The sequence below is a fragment of the Rhinolophus ferrumequinum genome, chromosome 10 (genome assembly GCF_004115265.2).
Source record: "Rhinolophus ferrumequinum isolate MPI-CBG mRhiFer1 chromosome 10, mRhiFer1_v1.p, whole genome shotgun sequence".
In the NCBI taxonomy this organism is placed as follows: Eukaryota; Metazoa; Chordata; class Mammalia; order Chiroptera; family Rhinolophidae; genus Rhinolophus; species Rhinolophus ferrumequinum.
The window spans coordinates 85,753,956-85,777,050 of record NC_046293.1 but is presented as its reverse complement, the minus strand read 5'-3'; the positions used below and the strand labels follow the sequence as shown (position 1 = coordinate 85,777,050).

At 42.6% G+C, this 23,095-nt stretch overlaps 1 protein-coding gene across 2 annotated transcripts in view; it reads left to right on the top strand.

Moving 5' to 3' along the window:
- The window catches only part of TMCC3 (transmembrane and coiled-coil domain family 3), a 240,689-nt gene that overhangs the window by 19,109 nt on the left and 198,485 nt on the right, over positions 1 to 23,095 (top strand). Inside the window, exon 1 of one of the 2 annotated variants that reach the window (XM_033117786.1) lies at positions 19,265 to 19,284. The exons of the other annotated variant lie outside the window; for it this stretch is intronic. The gene's annotated coding sequence lies outside the window, so the exon portion shown is untranslated. Of the gene's footprint in view, positions 1 to 19,264; positions 19,285 to 23,095 lie in introns of those variants that run through there. 2 annotated transcript variants of the gene reach the window in all.

Genomic DNA, 23,095 nt, shown 5'->3' with positions numbered 1-23,095 from the left:
TAACAGGTAACAGCCAATGGCCAACTAGTCACAGCTAATGACCATTTACCACCTGAGCCAGCACCTTTCTATGTGAAGCCGAGAGCCTGGAAACTGCTCTCTGGGGCTCTGTCCCCACAACATTCTCAATGACCTACTTCCAGACTTACGACGTCTATTAAAGCCTTGCTGTGTGAAAGCTAACATCTTACTTGAGAATAGAATGAATTGAGCCAGTACTGTATTTATTACAGCTGTTGTCAATGCCGACTGCCATCACATGCATTCTTATAACTTTTTCTGGAGAACGCTGACTAGTACAGCAGCTTTGCCGCCCTGAGCACTGTTTAGCTTTAGCTGCAGGACTCGCTGGAGCCAACAGGGCCCAGCAGGCAGAGGCCAGTGTCCGAGTGTCTAAGTGGCAGAGGCTGACATATCTGTACCAGAAGGTGTGCTGCACCCACGTGGCAGGTGGTGCAAAATGAGGCTGACTTCTGTGTCAGGACATGGGTGAGAAGTTAGTTACAGGGGCAAGTGAACAGTTCTTGCTTGGCACATAGGAGAAAACTATGAATATTAAATGAAAGAGGACCAGGAAGGGCAGAGGAGGTGGAGGGCTTGGGTCTGACGTACATGTAGTGTTTCTCTCACTCTGTATCCAAGGCCATTGAAATGTTTTTGGCTCTGAAATTCAGGAAAAGCTTCTGCACTAGTCAGGGTTCTCCAGAGAAACAGCCCAATAGGATATGTATATAGGAGGAGATTTATTATAGGAATTGTTGGCCTGTGCAGTTACGGAGGCCACGTCCCACGATCTTCTGTCTGCTAGCTGGAGAACAGGGAAGCCAGTGGTGTAGTGAGTCAGTCCCAGTCTGAAGGCCCGAGAACTGGCTGATAGCATAGGTCCTGATCTGAGTCTGAAATCCAGAGAACCAGCAGCGCTGACGTGAGGTCCAAGGACAAGTGGACGTCTCAGCTTAAGCAGAGGGAGCCAATTTGCCCTTCTGGCTTTTTGTTCTTTTCAGGATGAGGCCAACTGATTGGATGAGGCCCACCTGCATTGAGGGGGGGCTGTCTGCTTTACTCAGTTCATTGGATCAAATACTAATCTCTTCCAGAAACAGCCTCACAGACACACCCAGAAATAACATTTTACCAGTTACCTGGGTATCCTTTAGCCCAGTCAAGTTGATACATAAAAATAACCATCACAGCTAATTCATTCTTAAGTGCCTATACAAACTCATATGTGTATTTCTAGAGCCCCACTCCCTCTCCCCCATGGGCACTGCAGAAAAGGCCAGGCTCGGGCAGCACAAAGGACGAGTGTGAGGTAGAGGCTGTTGAGAAGGACTGGGGGGAAAGGACACAGGTAGAATGGATGGATGATTGTTGTTTGGGCCTGCATGAATTTAGACTTCTCCAGCTACTTAGAAGAAAGGAGATCTTTGTATTCTGTCCTTGTGTGTCATACTCCTACCCAAGGAAGAGGGTAAAACATATTTTGGATGAGCAATGAGCAAATCAGACATAACACTTAAGGGCAGTGAGATGGGGAAGGTAGACAGTGGGCTGGGACACGTGTTGGTTGGACCAGATGTGCTGTTTATCTGTTTTGTGATTCCGGACACGTGAGGGTGTGTGGTTTAAGGCAAAGATATGAGATTAGGAGGCAGAAATCCAGGGTTCTAGTCCTGAATCTGCCATGAATGAATTCGTGGTCGCCAGAATTGAATCTGGAGCATCTCACTGGGATGTGGGGGTTTTAGATTGTTTAGAAAACAATGAGGTTGGTTCCCAAACATAGGTTACATGTGGAGTTTTCCTCAGTCTGAAGCAAAATTGACAAGAAGAAAATGACAATGATTGTTGGCTTGTCATGAAACTAAGCATATTCAACTTAATGGATCCTCCCATTATTCTAAGATTGGGGATGTCCTAATTCTTTTGATGTTAAATTCTTTTTTTTTTATGAAGTGATTGTGAAAGTAGACGGGGGTTGGATTTTATTTTTTAATAAGTTGGCAAAATAAAAAGTTGGCAACATTATTTTAATCCCTTAAATTCTTTTAAAATTTTAGTGATACACAAACCATTAAAGTGCTCAGACCGGATAGCCTTTAAAGTTCCTTTCAGTTTTAACAGTTGGGGATTCTAACCTTTTCTTGCCACTTGGAACTGTGAGGTGGGAAACTCATGTCAGCTTATGTTTGCATCCTGAAACAAGCTGTGTTTTTGCCTGGAGAAATCATAGTGCCTGCAGTAAGTACTACAGATGCTTCAACATTTTCTTCAACTGAAACAAAACCATAAGCATTAGTTTAAATCTTATTTGACCAAAGCTTAGAACTGAAATAGTGCAGAAACACTCTGTCATACATTGTTAGTTGGAGGATGAATTGGCCTAGTGGAGGGGTCAGCAAACATTTTTTATAAAGGAACAGATCGTAAATACTTTGTTAGGGGTCCCATGAGGTCTCTGTCTTACTATTTTATTCCCTCCCCTCTCTCTCTTTTTTTTTTAAACAACTCATTAAAAATGCAAAAACACTTAACTCATGGACGGGATTTGGCCTGTGGATCATAATTTGCCAGCCCTTGTTCTAGTGTTTCTGGTGGTTTGGCTTTCTCTCTCCAAGTGACTGATGTGTAGTTACCCACAGGCTGAGCAGTCCACTTGCAGGAATTTACCCTGCAGATAGGCTTGCATCTGTGCAAAATGGCCTGGGCACAAAGTTACACGTAGTGGCATTGTTTGAAATACCAAAATACTAGAAGCAACCTAAAAATTCATTACTAAGAACTGGTCAAATCATAGAATATCCATACAGCAGGATATGATACAGTCTTTTAAAAGAATACAGCAGCTCTTTATAGAATAATACCTGAGATATATCCTTAAGAGGGAAAAAGGCAAGATGCAAAACAATGTTTTTATAATACCATTTCTTAGTTTACAAAGAATAGTATATGTGTGTGTGTGCCTGTATGTGCACACACACATACACAGTGCTTGAACTTCTTAAATGTATAGGATACTGGTAACTATGGCTGTCACTGAGGAGAGTAATTGAGTATCTCATAGGGAAACTTTTTACTTTTATTATTTTGCACCTTATGATTTAGCACTATGTACATGTGTCACTATTCAAAAAATGAATTTTGTTTTTAAAAAAGAACCGAAGTGGGGTACCTAGTTAGCTCAATTGGTTAGAGCGTGGTGCTAGTAGTACCAAGGTTGCCGGTTCGATCCCCACATGGGCCACTGTGAGCTGTGCCCTCCTTAAAAAAAAAAAAAAAAAAAGTTAATTAAGAAAGAACTGAAATGGAGAAAAGAATGGTAATTCTCAATGTGAGCAAAATCAAAGATGTTACTGCTTGAAATAGATCTGAGTCTTTCTTCAATCACAAGTGAACCTACATTGCCTCAAAAAGTGTCCACGTTTGGTTCCCTTCACATGAAGGTACTTTGACTGAATAATAATAGCCTTTGTCAGCTTTTGATCATTGAAGGTGGTAGAATACCCATCTTGAGAAGTTGGCTTTAAGGTTATGTTGTTCGAGTGTTCCTTCTGATTTTTGAAGTTGTGATCAGTCACACTACAAGATGACTTGAAGAATGAATATTTGTGAAGTTTATCTTGGTAACAGAATGAAATCTGCAGCTGGGCATGTTGGTGCTGGAAGGCTCACTGAGGCTCGTCTAACCCCCAGGTTTGATCAGTGTCCTGAGGTACAGAACCCCAGATCAGACAGCTAACAGTGGTGGAGCCTTTAACTCAGACTTGCTGACATGGAGAAGCTGCACCTCTGGCAGGTATTGCTCTGTAAGTCCCAACCTTTCTTTTACTCTGTTGCTGACTCACTAGAAGGCAGAGGTTTGGAACACGGTTCCCCAGTGGTCACAGCTGTGTCTCTGTGGTCTGCTATGGTGTCTCTGTTCTCTCGCTTCCCTTCCGTCCCCGCTGGGACAGCTTTAAACAGCTCACTTCTCAGTTACGCTTCTTACCCTGGCGACAAGGGCCAGCTGCTTTCTTGGGCCCTTCCCTGAGAGCTAAAGCATTGGAATAAAAAACAGCACTGTCTCTTGTGGAGGGAAAGGGTGACTTGTGGTCAGACCCTGTGGTAGGGAGAAGATGTGAGAGTCTAAGCATGCAGGGTCACTGAGGTTTAGACTTAGTGAGCTGCAGACAGAGAAGATAGAGTGTGGTAGACTGCAAATGTGGCCAGTTTTCCACCTCTCCCTATAACCATGGCTTTTTCAGTTCTTGCACCTCTCCCGGTAGCCATTCCTTTTTCAGCTCTTCCACCTCTCTTCCACATGCCTTTGCACAAGAGGCAGAGTATTTCCTCACCCTCGAGTCTGACCTGGCCTTGTGACTGGTTTTGGCCAGTAGAGTGCTGCCGTAGTGATGAGTGGTGTGCCAGTTCCAAGCCTAGGCCTCAAGAGGAACAGCATGTTTCTGATAGCTCTCTGACACTCCACCATTGCCATGACGACGTTTTTGGAGCACAGCCAAATGACCCTAGTTTTCCCAGCCAAGGACTTCCTACATCTGCAAACAGCCACCTGACCCCAGGGTGATAATTATTCCAGGGTAAGTAATTCCAGCCAAGGTCAGCAGAGCCACCAAAGCGACCACCACACCTAACAGTAAGAGCTATAAGCACTGTTGTGTGCCAGTGACGTTTTTGGATTGCTGCTTCTGCGGCATTATTGTGAAAATACATACAGATGGCATGGTAGGAAGTGGACTGGTGGCTGGCTCTGTGTTCAGACATGGAGAAACCAAAGTTTTCTTTCCCCTCCTTTATAACACTGTCTGAAACATGGGAAAGTGTTTCTGGTACAATAGAAGAAATCAAAAGAAAACAACAAAAGGCCAGGGCAAGTCCCAGAAGCAGGAAAGTATTGCATAGCTGAAGTACTGTAAAGGGAAAGCGAGTCTTCAGGCAAGGGCTATATCTAGCAGGTGCTGTGGAAAGGTCGGTATACCACGATCCTGGCATTTGAAACACTGCCCTCCCTCCCTTCTCTATAAACTGTTTAACGTAATCTGTTGGGATTTTTCCTCATTTTACCAAGGGGTAATGGTTGCTATTACAATATTACTAGTGAACTTATTTCAATTTCCAAATATCAGGTGGGTACCATGTTACATAAATGTGATCACACTTAAGTAGAAGTGCTACCCAAGTTGTACGATTTTTGAAAACTTGATCAAGCACATGAAAAAGTTAAAGGAACTCTAATAGAAGAATCATTGAGGATGTTGGCATAACATTTTATCCCAGGAATATGAACATTGTCTTAGGAAGTGTGGAAATAGACCATATAGTCAGTTGTTCCAGGAAAGCAAACCATATGCACACCCATTCTTAATTAAAAAAAGTAAAACTCTTAGAAAAATAGGATATTTCTTTAGCATGATTTAAGTATACTGTAAACCAGACAAGGAAAATGTGTGCATGTACATCACACATGCACATATATCTTAAACCAACATCTAACATGATACTTAGTAGGAAACACTAGAGATTTCCTAAAATTAAAAAAAACAACCAAGATGATATTCATTATTGTTCTGTCATTGCTTGCCAGTGCAATAAACCATGACACATGTATTCAAAGCATAGCTGATAATTGGAAGAATAAAGGTTGTAAAAAATAAACAAAATACCAATAAAGACAAGCAAATGTGTGGTAACACTCTGGAGTTGATGAGAGCTCACTAAACTTGTGGGTATGTACATGAGGAGCAATAGCTATGTTACATACCAGCAACCATCTGTCAGCTACAATGGGAGAACGCTCCTTCACAAGAGCCGCGGAAACTGTAATACCCACAGAGAACTCACAACGCCTTGCTGCACTTATGTAAACAAAGAAGTGTACTAGGAGATACTTTAAAACTTTGAACACATGAGAACTTCATCGGGTTTCTGGGTGTTAAAACACTGAATATTTTACATGTGTCATTTCCCCCCAGTTGTTTTATAGATTTCACATAAGCCTGCAGAGTGCGGAAGGATAGGTTCATTGCTACAGGCTTTCTGGGAGCTCAGTTTGGTAATGTGCAAGGAAAGCTTTGAAAGAGTCTCTGTCCTTTTGGCCTCAAGAAATAGAAAACCTGGCTAAAAACGGTTTAAACAATGACAGGTCTCGTTGTCCAGAGGTGGAGTGTTTCCTGGGAACTCATGGCTCAACACCACCACCAAGGACACGGTCTTTGCTTTCCCTGCCCTGCCATCCTCAGTTGAATGGCCAGTCCCCTGAGGCCTGCCTCCTGAGAATCACAAGGTGGCTGCATCGTTTCCAGCAATACATCCTTGCACACTGATACCTGGAATTGAGAAAAGGGACAATTCCTTCCTGCATGGGTATCTTGTTATAAGGGGAACTTTCTCCAAAGCTCCCAAAGACTTCTCATATCTCACAGGCCGGAATGGCATTAAGTTGCCCCTACAAAAATAGGTGGTCGGCTGGATTAGGCTGTCACTGTGACTAATCAAGAGTCTCTTATCTTTCCTTTGAGGGGAGAGGCCCCTGCTCTGAGGATATGGTACAGCATGGGGTGAAAAATGAACAAATGGGTCTCTGCCAGTAAGGGGTGGGGGTGTGTATGTGTGTCTCAGTGTGTGTATGGTGTGTGTGTGTGTGTGTGTGTGTGTGTACTGGCTTTGAGTAGACACCCGGCAGTCCATACTCTTTGAATCAGGAATTTCAGTTCTAGAAGCTCATTCTAAAGAAACCGTGGAAGTGAATAAAGCTTTCTGTGCTGAAATAGATGGTATTATTTACAATAATAAAAACATTATTAGGTATATAGTTATAGAACTACACATTATATGGCACAGGTTTAAATTATTGTACATCCATGACAAACAATATTATGAAACCATTAAAAAACATGTTTTCATGGCATAAAAAACTACAGTGTTTGAGGGGGGAGCAAGGTATAGAATTATAAGTAAACTGATCCATTTTCATTCCCTCATACACACTGAAGATTGGGAAGACGTACAGCACAGCATTGTCTTTCTTCTAGTGATAAATTATGGGTAATTTTCTCCTGTTCTGTATTTCTGACCTTTCTACAATAATTGTGTAATACTTTTAAGATTCGAAAAACTAATACCATGTTTCCACGAAAATAAGTCCTAGCCGGACCATCAGCTCTGATGCATCTTTTGAAGTAAAAATTAATGTAAGACCCGGTCTTATTTTACTATAGTATAAGACCGGGTCTTATCTAACATGATATAATATAAGATCACGTCTTATATTAATTTTTGCTCCAAAAGACGCATTAGAGCTGATGGTCTGGCTAGGTCTTATTTTCGGGGAAACACGGTAGCATTAAAATCACACATTTCCACTGTATCCATTAGATTTGGCTGTATAGCAAACTGTTCCAAAATGTAGTGACTTTACTTAGCTTGTCATTCTACAGGCCAACGGCTTGGGCTGGGCTCAGGTTGGCAGTTCTTATGTTCTTGACTGGGGTCACTGACGTATCTAAGTCAGCTACTGGGTTGGCTGGGGGCTGGCTAGGGGACCTCATCTTCAGACAGGCTAGCTCTGGCTTGTTGTCATGGCGGTGGAGCAAGCTTTCAGGAGTGAGCAGAAGTACACAGAGGCCTCTTGGGCCTAAGTTCAGAATAGCACACTGCCAATTCTGCCTCATTCTATTGGCCTAAGCATGTTACAGGGCCAGCCCCGCTTCAAGGCGCAGGGAAATAATACCTTCCCCACTGCCATGCCCTTGGTGGAAGAAGCTGCATAATCATGTTAAATCAAGAGGGGTAGAGAATATGGAAGCATTATGCAAGCAATGTCACTGCATCTTAAAAATGTAAAACAAAACAAACAAGCCTTACCCAAAGATTACTGAAATAAACTATGAAGTAAAAGGCATATATTTAGGTGCTGAGAATTTTTAAATGTTTTCATTCAAGGTCTTTGGGAAGATTTTATCTTTTCTTCTCACTCATGGCTGGTTGAGAGTTTAGTGGCCCCATATCTTTTGAGATTGCACTAAGCAATTAAGCTGTTTTTAGAAAGAGAGAGGGGCCAGCAAAATCCTTTCTGTAAATGAATTAATATTGATGCACACTCAGAATTTGTCCTTTGAGATGTGTCGGTAACTCATCCTGTGTGGGTCTTTGTGAAGTGCTAGGTGGTGGGACCACAGCCAGAAGCAACAGGCTGGAGCCTCCCATGCTCAGAGCCTGGTCACCGTTTTCATCTTGTTTCCCATAGGAATGGAGTTTAGAAAAGTTCTTTGGTGGACGGGCTCAACTGAATAATTATGAGGATGCATTCCATTCCTTCTTGATGTGTAACCATCAGGCTGTGGCATTAGTAAATAGTTGATAACTGAGAGGTCTTGTGATGCTTCTCAAACTGGGGGTGACAGGGCACACTTAGGGGTTTTGTGGGGACCTGAAGCCTTAGCATAAGCATGATGCATTTGCTGGAAAATGAAAAAAGTTTCATTTTTCACCTTTTGTATTTTGAAGTCACCTTAAATTTACTGAAGAGTTGCAAATGCAGTATAGAGAGTTGTATATCCTCACTGGGCTTCCCCTAATGTTAACAGTTTACATAACCATGGTTCATGTGTCAACACTAAGAGATTTACATTGGTACAATACTGTTAACTTTAGTTATTAACTACAGATTTTATTCAGATTTCCCATTTTTCTGCTGATGTTCTTTTCTGTTCCAGGATCCAGTTCATGTTGTGTTCAGTCATCGTGTCTTATTCTCCTCCAGTGTATTGGTAGTTTCATCTTCCCTTGTCCTATATGACCTTGACACTTTGGAAGAGTGGTTATCAGGTACTTCGTAGAATGTGCTATGATCTGGGTTTGTCTAGTGTTTTGTTATGAGTAGGCTGAGATCCTGGATTTTGGGGAAAGAGTATAATAGCGGCAATGTGCCCTTGTCATCGCATCACGCCAGGGAGCACATGAAGTCAGCGTGACAACACTGGTGATGTAAGCCTTGATCGCTTGGTTATGAGGTATCTGCCAGGTGTCACTACTGTAAAGTTACTATTTCTGCCTTTTCTCAACCTGTTCTTTAGAAGAGAATCACTGAGCCTACCCCCCAATCAAAGGGAGGGAGGGGATTTGAGCTCCACCTCCCGAAGGGAGGAGTATCAAAGAATTTGTGGGCGTGTCTTAAAACTACCTCAGTAATTAATAATGCTTTTATTCATCTGTATTAATATTGTGGGGAAAATGTTTTAAGATTGCAAATATTCATAGATTCACCCATTAGTCCCAACAGTCCACCATGGCAGGGTCACCGTTTGGATTGAGACTTTTCCGGTTATTGCCCCTTAGAAGAGGTGAGGAGTCACCCTGTCCACCACACCTGACTTTGATTCAGCCTTCTGGATTACTTTGTATGTTGACATCTGCTAAGGAGGAGCCGGGGGATTGGATTGGCGCTTTCACATTGAGCAGTGGAGAGTGCCGCCCAGTTTGCCGGCAGTGATGAGAGCCAGAAGGAGCAGCCATCTGGGTGACCACCCTCTTGTTCTGGCGCTGTCACTACGAAGGTTTACCTTGGGCAGGGCCCTGAACAATGGTCTCGGGATAGCGTGTTCTGTTACCTGACTTGGACAGGCACAGAGAGTCCTACTTTCTGCCTCTGTTTTTCATCTGTGAAGTCAGGGAACTGTGGGAGATCAGAATGAACCTTAACACGCTGTGATCCTAGGTTGCTGCTCAAGAGGGGCAGCAGGTGGGAAAGATGCAGAGGTGCTGGCCTGGGGGAAAGAGTGCTTGTTCAGCTGATCACAGGGTAGGTACGCCCTGAACAGACGCTGGGAGGGCCAGGATACTGCCTTCTGCTCTCTGTTCTGTGCATTGTCTTCTTCTGTTTTTTCTGTTCTGCTTTTCTGTCTCTTGTCTGTCTGCCCCTGCATGTGAGCTACAAGGAATCTCTGCCAAAGAGGTAATCTGAGATCTCAAGCTGGAAGAATGTGGGGACTGAAGACAAGCCAGAGATTTACAAAGCAAGATACCTGGGTTACTCAGTTTTCTTGGACCCCACGGGGAGTCCTTTCTGGGTTCTGGTTTGTGGCTGTCAGTGGCCCAGAGGCAGCAGATCTATTTCTCCCACCTGAATGCTGAAAAGCAGGAAATTCTTGGTCTTCTCCGGGATCAGACAGCCTGTCCCAGCCTTGTCCCCAGTAGGCAGCCACAGTGTCTTTTTTCTAGGCATTTTGATCTTTTGCTTTTAGTTTTGGTGACTGATCTGTATCACAGCCAGGTTAAGAAAGTGGGCTGCCGTTTCGTTTTCTCCAGGATTCTCTTTTCCCCTTTTTTTCTAGGCCTTCACAGTCTCTCTCATTTAAACCAGGGACTGCTGTTGTCATCACTCCCCTTTTCTTTTTGAAATTCATTTCTGTTTTATAGAGCTCTGCCCCTCACTGAGCCAATATTTTCAGGCATCATCTTTCACATTGCGTGGTGGTTTGAGGTTCCCCTGCTCTCCATCTCTTGGTCTCCCTTCCCACACACAGGCCCAGCTGCTTAGGGCTCTACCTGCCACCCCGCCAGCACCCCCCCTCCCCCCATAGCTGCTCTGTAATAGCCCTTTGGCCGTTTGAGACCTGGCCTGGTGTCAAGTTTCTTTTTTAAAAGCAGTCTTTAAAACCTACAATTATTTTGATTTCTAAAGTAATACATGTCTGCTGCATAAGACTTAGGAATAGAGAAGACAATAAAAATCACCCATAATCCACTGCTCAGGGAATGGCTGTTAATGTTTCTTTTATTTTCTTTCACTCTCTTTTTGAAGTATCTGTATGTGTATAGGTATAATTAGTCAACATAATTGGAGTCTTATTCTACCTAACGTTTTATAACCTGTTCTTGTTTTGCTTTTGTTTTCCCACTTGCCACTGTGAACATGATTTTTGGTGTGTCTTTAATTTTTTTGAAGTTCACTGATGTCCTGCTTATTAAATGACCACACAGTCACTTTCTGCCTTTTTCACGTAATCCCCAAGGTTTTCACTTTCGTTTCCCTGTGTTTTAGGATGATGATGACGATGAGTTATGTAGTGCTTACATCAGGCACTGTTTTAGAAACTGTATCGGTACATTTCATCCTCGGAATAGTCTTCAAAATTGGTGCTATTATTAACCCCTTACGGTGGATGAGGAAACCGAGGTTGAGAAACTCCTAAAGTCACGCAGTTGGTCAGGGACAGAACCGGATTTGAACCTTGTCGTTGGCTCTGAAGCCATATTCCTAGCTCCCTCGATGTTCCCCTTGTGAGCACTTTCTTTCTGGGTCACGTGCATGCCCTTTAATGGAGAGGGTAATTTGTAACCTAGAGCAATGGTATTTTCCAGTCTTTGTGGATAAATCTGGGTGTTAGTCTTGGCTCACCCACTTCCGTGTTCTGTTCTGTGACCTTTGGTAAATTATTTCATCGCTTGGGCCCCTACAGGCCTTCTCAGCTGTAAAGGTCTGTGACTATAGTGGAGAAAGCAGGACAGAGGCAGCCCTGGAGGACAGACCCACAATGACAACATTGTTACCCACTCAGTTTTCAGGGGCCGTTACATTAGACCCCAGTCAACATTCCCATGAGGAAGATGCTTTTCTCCCCATTTTATGGAGCAGGAGGTAGGAGATGCCCAGAACAAGTCCCCACAGAGGCCGTGAGGTTTTCTTGGATGCTAAGCTAAAGCAGTCCTCATGACAAGTAAATTCTATGACATACTTCGTTGGCCTGTGTTGAGGTCTTGGGGCTTCTGTGGCCGACCAGCAGGTGTGGAGACTGAAGGGCATGTGTCGCTCCTTGGTGCAGGCGCGGTCGCCCCCTGCCACCATTGCTGGTGTCTTGTCCCTGCTGTTTTCCAAGGTGTGTGGCTAGAAGGATGTGCTGGAAAACTTGGCTTCATTAGGGGCAGTGTGTGCTGGTGGGCTAGTGGGATGGGATGGCCAGGGCAGAGGTGACCACGGTACTTTTCCCGACATGGTGACGAGGTGTGGTCCACTGGCACCACAGATATTTTCGCAGGGTCCTGCCCCTCTCTTCCCCCACTCACCCCTGCAGAAAGAAAAGGAGAACTGGAAGAAGACGCTTGTCTTACAGAATAGAAAGTTCACCCCCTTCAGTTTCCCTTCCCTTTTCATCTAGACTTAAAAACAGAAAAAAAAGAAAAAAAAAAGCCAGGGGTTTTTGGACTTGGCCGGGTTCCAACTGTGACACAGGAAGAGCTAGTAGTGGACCGTGGCCCTTGCTTTACTCTACTCTGTGGGTGCTGGTAATGATGCTTCCGTGCTAGCTCCTCGGGCAGATGGCTGTATTTTTCTACTGTTATTTCCCCCTGTTTGCCGGGCATCTCTGAGGAGATGCTGACATTTTCTTCTTTGTCTACTCTCCTAGAAACAAATAAGAGAAATGTGCATACTTCAATTATGTTTTTCTGTTGTTGACTTGGAAAATGTTTCTCTTCGCTGAGGGATGGGACAACTTTCCAGGCAAACGATTTGGGGACTTTATTTCAAAGTCTCAGTTCCTAAGACAACGAATGAGGGTTTCACGGAGCCCTGGTTATGTTTGGGCAATGGGAGTTGGAATTAAATGGAGCGAAGCACAAATTGTTTGTTACGAGCACACATGTGTCAGTCACAGCTTCAGGCTTCCTGAAGGGGACTTGGAAGGTAGTGATGGTAATGATGACGTGTTGATAATAAAAATAACACGGCATTTGGGGAGTGCTTCCCGTGCGATTGGTATGTGCTCCTTTAAACAGCTCTGTGGTGTGTATGAATTCTTGAGGCTCAGGTTAAGTGACTTGCTCAAGGTCACCTACTAAGTCATAGAGCTGAGTTTTAGACACAGGTTGAGCCCACAGCCCCCCGCCTTTAACATCTAGGCAAACTACCTCCAAAATCATGTTATTAGAGAATCTGGGCATTCATAGCTTCAGATTTTGAGATACCTGAAGGATTTGCTTTTTGATAAGTAAAATAGAAGGAAAAGAAAATTTGTTCTTCCTCTCCATTCTGTTTCTTTGAACCGACCATGACTTATATGGTGAAATGACTAAAAGATCTGCCCTCTGGTCCAGGCCCACTATTTCATGTGTCTCAGGGCTCTACCATTTAAATTAAAAAAAAAAAAATATGGAGGTATAATTTGCATATCATAAAATTCATCTATATTAAATTCACTGATTTTAGTGAATTTATAGAGCTGTGCAACCATCACTATAATCCATGTTTAGAATATTTCCATTACTGCAACTAGTGGCCTTGGAACCATGTTGTCAGTCTCTGCTCCCTCCCCCAACCCCAAGGAACCACTAATCTGATTTCTAGCTGCAGATTTTCCTTTTTTGGAAATTTCTTATAAATGGAATCATTCAATATACCGAGGGTGCCAAAAACATGTACACACATTTTAAGAAAGGAAAAACTATTAAAATTGTAATACTCAATATATACCAATAAAAAAAGGTGAATACAAGGCATTTGTATACATTTTTTTGGCACCCTCGGTATAGTCCTTTGTGTGGGGCTTTTCTTTTTTCATGTAGCATAATGTTTTTGAGATTCCATGAGTGTCATAGTGTATATTGGTAATTCATTCTTTTTTATTGCCGAATAATGTTTCATTATGTGGATATGCCACTTTTTGTTTATCTGTTCACCAGCTGATAGACATTTGTTGTTGTTTCACTTTTTGGCTATTTGAATAATGCTGCTATGATTATTTGTGTGCAAATCTTTATGTGGACTGATGTTTTCATTTTTCTTTGGTAAATACCTGGGAGTGAAATTGCTGGGACCTACGGTATTAGGTTGGAGCAAAAGTAATTGCGGTTTAAAAGGTTAAAAATAATTGCAAAAACCGCCATTACTTTTGTAGCAACCTAGTAGATGCATGTCTAACCTTTTAAGAAACTGTTACACTGTTTTCCAGGTGGCTGTACCATTTTTATCTTCCCACCACTGGGGTCGGACGTCATATCAGTTGCTCCACAGACTTGCCAACACTTGATGTATTGTTTATCTTTTTGATTCTAGCCATTCTAGGGTGTGTGTAGTGGTATCTCACTGTAGTTTTAATTTGCATTTTCCTAATGACCAATGATGTTGAGCATCTTCTCATGTGCTTGTTAGCTATTTCTTTATCTCCCGTGAAATGTTAATTCAATTTTTTGCCTATTTTTTACTTGGGTTCTTTGTCTTATTATTGAGTTGTAAGAGTTTTTTATGCATTGTGAGTGCAAGTCCTTTATCAGATATGATTTCTAACTGTTTTCTCCCATCTGTGACTGGTCTTTTCATTTTCTTAATGGTCGCTTTTAAAGAGCAAAGGTTTTTAATTTTCAAGTCCGACTCATCATTTTTTTTCTTTTGTGCATTGTGCTTGAGATGTGCCTTTGAGCCTTTCTTTTTGGTTTATTCTTAGTGTAAGTGCCCCAATTTTCACTGTCACATCCTCCCTGGATCCTGGATGTATTCCGCTCTGAGGACAGAAGGCAAAGCCCAGCCTCCAAGTTCTCTTGCTAGTATTGTATGGCAGGCGCCCTGCTGGCATCGTGTGTACAGGCCTCTGGTTACCAAGTTTTGAGATGAAGGTAAAATTAGACCTGCCGCAGCAGTTACAGCTGAGAGAAAAGAAAAAACAACTGCTCCCTATGGAAGTGCTTTTTTTTTCTTCTTTTAAAATTAGTTTGGTGTTTCTTTGCTTATTGATAAACAACAATAATAATAAATATCTCTTTCATTGCTTTGGGGTTTTTAGAGTTCATTCACCATTATCATCTCATTTAAGTCCTTTTGCAGATAAGGAATAGAGGGTTTAAGTACAGTAGAAGGGTATTTAACAAAAATAAGCTGTTCTTATTTGAGACACATGTATTATTTAATCATTTATTTTCTTCCAGGGTCTACCTTAAAACTTTGGGATGTATCCTTTCACCTACGGCAGGAATCCTTAGATTGCCCTTGCTGGCAGATAACCCTCTGTTTGGTACCCAGTCATGTCCAACAAAACAACTTAAGGCCATTCTTTATTGGCAATTCTTCAGCTATTTAAGAGTAGCTACTTGAAGCCTTTACTTCTGCAGGCCCAAATTCCTCCTGTCCCATCAACCATTTTGTATCTAACTCGAATTAGACCTTCAATCATTCTGGTCACACTTTGCCAGATATGCTTTAGATTGTCCATATCGTTTTGTGCCCGCAGCAAACCTACACATCAGACATGGCCTGGCTGGTAGAGTTCACTGAGTCTATCTGCTCCTTTGGTGTCGACGGGGCTGCCTGGTGGTGGCAGTTACTTAGCAGCTGCGTTGCACTGTTGGCACATGTGACACTATGGTCAACCAAAATCCCAATATTTTTTTTTTCCTTCTGTGGATTTTGGCCAACCAGTTTTCCATTAGTCTCTTTTTTATATAATTGCTGTTTTAAATGTAAATGCCAGACTTTAAAGTTACTATTATTAAATATTAATGACAGCACTATTATCTAGCATCTATTGAGAATTTGCCATGTTTATGTTGTTGGGTTTTCCCCAGGGTTTGCCTTTTGGAATATTTTGAAATTTGTGTCTTCCCTTTTTCTGTTTCTTTCCCAAGAAACTTCTCTCTATTTACTGAGAGAAACGTTTGCACATGTAGTTCCTGCCCCCCTGGGTGTCCTCTCTACCCAGATATGTTTGGGTTTTGACTGGTTCATAATGACTGACGATAGATGTGTAGAAGGTAGATCCAATGGGAGAGATTAAAGCCTGGATTCCATGGACTCCTTCCTCCGTGACCTCCTGGCCCGGGCTCACATGGCTCATTATCACACATTTCTGCTCTTTGGGGATGAAGTCATGTTCTCCAGATCCTTGGCCCATATAGCTTATGGAGTGATGATTATGAAGTACTTAAGTCAATTTAGAAAAAAGGTTACAAAGAGGGAATTGAAAGAGAGGAAGAAAAAAGATGGGCTTTTTTTGTCCATTTTGAAGTCAGTACTTAACCAACTCAGCCCTGACATTTCTTGCCCAATCTGCTCCTTCCTGCTGTCCCCATGATTGCTTTCAAGTCATTAGTGCCTGTCCCATGCTGTGGACTGAGGGTCTCTTAACTGCTCCTCATCAGACAGGGACATGCTCTTTTAAAAAATATTATAGTTTGTGTTTTCAGATGATATTTTCCTTCCTGAGCAAGGAATAGGCTGCTGGAGAACCTAACTTGACTAAGAGAAGAGCAGATTCAAAATAGAAAATAATTGCCAATCATATATCTGACAAGGAACTTGTATCCAAAATGAACACACACACACACACACACACACACACACACACACACACACACACACACACACAAATCATCCCATTTAAAAATGGGCAAAGAATTGAAATGGGCATTTCTCCAAAGAAGATATACAGATGGCCAATAAATGCATGAAAATGTGTTTGAAGCCTTTACTTCTGCAGTGTCCCTAGTGTCCAGTGTCCCTAGTGTGTTCAGTGTCCCTAGTCCTTAGTGAAATGCAAATTAAACCATATTGAAATACCACTTCACACCAACAAGAAATAAAAAAGATAGACAATAACAAGTGTTGGTGATGTGGGGAAATTTGAACCCTCATCCACTGCTAGTGGGATTGTAAAATGGTGCAGCCACTTTGGACAACAGTTTGGCACTTCCTCAGAATGCTAAACACAGAGTTACTGTGTGACCCAGCATTCCACTACTAGACCAAAAAGAAATGTAAGTATATGTCTAGACAAAAACGTGCACCAGTTGTCTTTTTATTATTGAGTTGTAAGCGTTTTTAAAAAATTGGATGCAAGTCCCTTGTTAGTTTGTGATTTGCAAATATTTCCTCCCATTTTGTCTTTTTATTTTGTTGATTGTGTTCTTTGATGCACAAAAGTTTTGAATTTTCATGAAGTCTGATTTATCTGTTTTTTTTCTCTTGTCACCGGTGATTTTGGTTCTGTGTTTTTGAAATGCTAAAAATATTAGCTTATCTTTTATTATGGGCCTGTTGCTATAATATACAAGAGAAGCTAGCTGTGAGTAATTGAATAATTACTGTACTCTGTTGGGGAAGAATAACAGGCCCACACAACCCTAATGTTCAGTGTATTAATGGTTTTCCTTATTTGTCTTTGCATCCCACCACCCCATCCCCAGCATTTAGCACGGGGTTGTGCGTACAATAAATGCTCAAAAAATACTTGTTGACTACATCTAGAAAGGAAAATTGGTCTTTGCTCAAGACCTAAACAGTATTTTGAAGATAAATCTGAGTTCAAATCATAGCTCCACGTACTGTGTGGCCTTTCCTAAGCCGCTTAACCTCCTTTCACCTGTTTCCACATCAGCAAGAGAAAGACAGAAATGTTTGTCTTGGGGGGGTTGCTGTAAAGGTTGCATACAAAGCCCTTTGTATGTGTAGATATTCCACAAATCGCAGTTACTGTTTCTGTCAATTAATTGATCTATAGCTCAGTTTCTGCATTTGGTAAAAGAGTGATGGTGACGCTCATCTGTAGTTGTGACAGTCGTGTACGTAAAAATCGATGAGATGGCAGACTCAGGTCTCCCTGCTCCCTTGGATAAGTCAAATAGTCCATTTCCCAGAACTGCAGGAAAACCTTCCTTGGTTCCTGACCGTCTCTATTTTTGTAGACTTCTCATTGAAGACACTTTGAGTGTATAAGCTGTTGTACTCTCTAATACCATAGCTATAGGCCACAGGTGGTTATTTCAGTTAAAATGAATAGAAATGAAAAATCCAGTTGCCCAGTTGTACTGACCACATTTCAAGTGCTGAATAGCCATGTGGCTAGTGGCTGCCATCTTGAACAGTGCTTCATCATCACATTTTCATCATCGCAGAAAGTTCTGTTGGGCCTCACAGTGGCCAATATTGGACCATTTTTTGTGATTTTTCTGTTTAACTGCATAGCCTGTGACGTAGACTTTTCTACACTCGGCTAAGCAGCCCCTTCTGGGCGGCTCTCCTGTCCCACTGAGGGGACACTGAGGCTCCCGAACCTTGAATGCTTTCGAATCTTGGGAAACAAAGAGTTACATAACTCAGTATAGTGTTGTTATTGTTGTAATTTCAGAAATTTCAGCTTCCTGTCTGCTAATGTTGTGCCGTTTTATTAAGTTTGGTCATTAGGGAGGCCATTAGGGGGCCCTTTGGACAGTTACGGTCTGGTGAATACCATAGTAACCTGACTGGGAGGCAAGATGCTCCCCCAAATCTCTTATTTTCTGTGAGGCGTCTGGTGCTGGGAAAAAAGGAAAACTATATTAAAAACAGATATTGAGGATTCTGGAAATGTTTTCCAGTGATAGAATGAAGATAGTGTTCTAGCGATTAGAGTCTTTGGAGACAGTTTGACGGGGAAGCCCTGAATAATTCCTCTTGCTTGGATCCATTGGACTCACATCCTGGATTTTTTCCTGATGACTGTGCATAGTTTAATTAGATTGTAATGCACCTGGATTCTTCTCCTCAACTTAAAAAAGCAGGAGAATTAAATTCCTTTTGGGGACAGACTTGCTCTTACATCTCCCTTTCTCATGTCCTCCAAAATGGGTGCCTTCTCTGGGAGTGGGACACAACTTAGATGGATCGTGAGGGTAGTTTATTTTTGACTTGATCCAAGTCCTGCAAACATGCATGGAATGGGGCCGTGGGTTACCATTCTTTCCCATCTGCTTATAATTAAGTGTGAACTTTGCCAGGCCAGGAGAAGAAGCCTACCGTCCTTCCTGAATGGGAAGAAGTGATTAATTTTAGACTATTCCAGCATTTCCAAAACCTAGATTCTAGTAGATGTTCCTTGGGAAAGGGTTTTGTGTTTAAGTTCTCAAATAGTGGGTGAAGCACAAATCACAGATTTCTTTCCTAGAAGGGGTTCAGGCCCTTGAATATGTTGATGGACATTGCGGCTTTCTGGGAGGGGCATACAGTACGTATTTCCCAAACTTACTTGACCTTAGAACCCTTGTATGACCCGGCATCTTGGGACAAGTGGCCTGCAGGCTACCCATTTGGGAATTGCTGGAATGAAGGGTGGTGTTCTGAGAAACAAGAAAACACTCACTCTAGGAGAGTGCAAATGCAGCAATTTTGTAAATACTTCTGCTTTTGGTTTCTCAGTTTTTGTTTCTCAGTGATTATTTTTAACCCAAGCAGTAGTCATTTGAAGCTCTCATCAGCTCACGGCCTTATCAAATAAGAGTGCCGCCAAGCCTTGCAGAATCACGGATGTCATCTGGCCTGAAGAGAAGGTAAAAATTGCTCTCTGATTTTTCTTTTTTTTAAAGGAACGTTTCAGTGAAGCTGCTAATTCACTTCTTTCAGATATATGTTTAGGGTCTGTTAAATATATATTTCTGCTTCAAGGTACAATCACATCCTAAGAAATAAACAATTTAGGGGCAATTCTTGTATGATGAGGATCCATTAATGGCATTTAGAAGATGTCTCAAGCTCCGAGGGCAGACTTTGTTGTCAAGGCGATAGATTATCTGTGCACCTTGCTTCTGTTAATACTTTTCTGGGTAGATTAACTAAATGAACTTCTATTTAACTTGGTGTAATAGTGTTAGCCAGGACAGTGCCTGCTAATAACAATAATAATAGCTAACATTTCCTAAGTGGTCACTCTGCCAGGCAATATTCTAAGTACTGTCCCTGTGCTAACTCATTTAATCCTCACAAAAATGCAGTGAGGTAGCCGTTATTCATCTCACTTTATAAATAGGAAAACACTGTAGGCATGCTATAATCGTGAAGGTTAGAATGAATTATTGGGTCTGTGTTCATATCAGTGAATAACAAAGCCTATTTTTCGGTACATTTTCTTTAATTTTGAGATGGTGCTCGTTTTTATAAAATCCCAGGTAGTATGTAGTACGTAATTGATCTTGCAATTAACATGTTGTTCTGAAGGTATCTATCGTACATTTCGTAGCTCCTAATTGGAATTTTTAGATGTCAGCACATGCTGTAAAAATGGAATCGTGTATGTATTTTCTGTACTTATTTCAACAGCTTTTTCTTAGGCCGGTTTCTGTGTTTGATGCTACTGGTAGGACTGCAAAGGTGACGGGCCCACACGTCCTGGCCGCACAGAGATGTCATCAATGAGGAGAAGTGTAATCCTCTGAGCAGTTACCATTTAAGCCATGCCAGGGAAAGCGTTTTATTTTAAACTGTCAAAGAGGAAACGTCTGTAGGCTGCAAACTTTTGGAAGCTGGAGAGAAGCCACGACTTTTTTCCTCCAAGAACTTTGTTGAGATAATACTGATGTATAACGTATGTAAGTTGAAGGTGTACACAGTGGTGATTTGATACATGTATATGTTACGAAATGATGCCCATAGTCAAGTTAGTTGGCATTTCCATCCCCTCACCTAATTATCTTTTGTGTGTGTGTGGTGATAATTACGATTTACTCCCTTAACAACTCTCAAGGATTTAATGCAGTATTGTTAAGTTGAGTCACCGCGCTGTACCTTAGATTTCCAGAACTTACTCACAGCTGGAAGTTTGCGCCCTTTGACCCATCTACTACCCATTTCCCACACCCCACAGCCTCGGGCAACCACCGTTCTGTCTCTACTCCTGAGTTTGTTTTTCAGATTGCACATGTAAGTAAGAACATGCGGTATTTGTCTTTCTCTGTCTGCCTCATTTCACTTGGCATACCGGGTCCATGGGATGACTTTGGAGTTTCCACAGCCCTGGCTGGATTTCAGCCGGAGTCGTCATCTGCGGGTTGTAGCATAAGGCTGCTCTGGGAGGCTGGCAGCTACGTGGGTACACAAGGGGCTAGGATGTCGTGCTTTGAAAGGAATACCAAAGGTGCCTCTGACGATCTGCTCATACGCCTTCTCCAGGGCCGGGTGGGGTGCACTTGTCGTGATGCCCCGTGGAGAGTTCTCTTGTGAGGAAAGATGAGAGAGGCGTGCAGTGTGCTTGGTCGTGGTGGGCCTTCTTTGACACAGCCTTTTGGGTTATTCTTGGTGCATGGTGAGCACTGGGCCAGGACCTGGTCCCCCAGGGAAGGCACGGGCCATGAAGCCCAGGCTTCGGTTTGAATCCACTGTAAAGGAAAATGGTGGAGGAGGTGGGGAGCAGGAAGCAGAGTCTCCATGGGGAATTTTGCACAAAGATCCAGGTTAAGATGGTAGGCAGGACGCTGAGCTCCTGGAAAAGCTGAATGTAGCAGCGAACCCAGGCCCACACTGTCACCTGGAATGCACCTCCCCGCCCCCCAGATCTGCCTTGCCGCTTGGTGTGCCGTGATTTAATAATTGTATAATTTCAAAGATAAGGACGCTCTTTAGATCACATGATTGACTGAAAGGAATGTTGGGAGCTTTTTGTTTCTCAATGATGTGTATTGAGTGCTTCATATGTGCCAGGTATGGTTCAAAGCACTTTTTACATCTTTAAAAATAAATTTTGTTTTCAGTTACAGTTGACATTCAATATTATATTAGTTTCAAGTGTACAGTTGACATTTATATAGTCATGCAGTGATCCCCCTGTTAGTCTAGTACCCACCTGGCACTATACAGTTATTGCAACATTACTGACTATATTCTCTATGCTGTACTTTACATCCCCATGATTATTTTTAACTCATTCAAGTCTCACCCCCTAAGAGATGTGTGTTACTATCCCCACTTAATAGACAAAACAGAGGCTCAGCAGTTAAATGACTCCAAACCAAGACTCAAATCGGGAAGCCTGGTTTTGGGCGACAGGGGTTTGGCTTCTACCTCAGGCAGGAATCTAATTAAATTGTCCTGGGAAGATAAAGATCTTTTTTTAAAAAACAAAATTGTCTGGGTACATAGTTCTATTCAAATGAAAAAAATATATATCAGCTTTATTATTGTAGCTATTATGTGATTGCTTGTCTCTGGACAGGAACAAGGGACTTGGTCATTTTTGGCTCCCAGGCCTGGGTGACCGGCTGGTGGTGGTGAGAGGTGACCAGGGACCTAAGGATTAACTTGCATTCTGGGTCAGGAGGCTCGACATGAATAAAATGGCATATAAGAGCCTGGTACCAAATCAGAGGGGTCTGGAACGACCCATTCCTGCCTCTGCCCTCACCTTGCACAGGGCACCACCATCCCTGCCTACCTATCAGAATGTAAACTCGGATTTCTGTCTGTTTTGGTTATTCCTGTATCTCCAGTGCCTGGCACATAAAAGGTGCCCAGTATTTCAAATGAGTAGATGCATGAATAAATCTCGTATGGCGAACATTCTGGCTTTTTAGGGAGCATTATGGGAGTTTACGTCCTGCGGCAACAGCAGTGACAGAAAGACACAGGCTCTCCACCCAAAATGCACAACCCCCAATTTTTACAGAATAGCGTCTCCACTGCCCACCCTGCCACCATTCTGCTGCTCTAGCAGTGTGAGCGGCTCTCCCCACAGCTGTGACTGCTGAGGAGCGGGGCGTGGTAGCTGGTTCACCCACAGGCCTCACTGAGGATAGATCAGCAGCCCGTCTGGGTCTGGCACTGCCCTGGTCGTTTTAAGTGTCCTGTTAAGTTGCAGAGTTCCCAGATAGTTGATGCCAGTCACCCCTTCTACCTCAGTGGTTGCTTTGGGGAGGGATGACTCTGAGAGCTTCCCACTGGGCCATTTTACATAGCATCACTCCTGAAAGCCTTGCTTTCAGAATGAGACAAGTCTGGTCTTTGTGGCAGAAGAGGCATCCATAGGGAGTGCCAGGCAGGAGTGCCCTTCCTTCCGTGTCTATTGGGTACTTTTTTGTGGTCATTGCCCTCAGGGAGTTCACTGGAGGGGGCGAAGGGGCATTTAGATGGAAAACTTACAGATCCACAGAAATGCTGGAAATGCAGCCACAGAAGTAAGAACAAAAAGCCCAGGGGACAGAGGAGGGAGGGGTTTGGGGCTGTGGTAAAAATTTCCCCAGTAAGGGAAGACTTCATTTGCTAGACACATCAAAGGACCATGTTTCCCCGAAAATAAGACCTGTCTTATATCAATTTTTGCTCCAAAAGATGCATATTAGGGCTTATGTTCAGGGGATATCATCCTGAAAAACC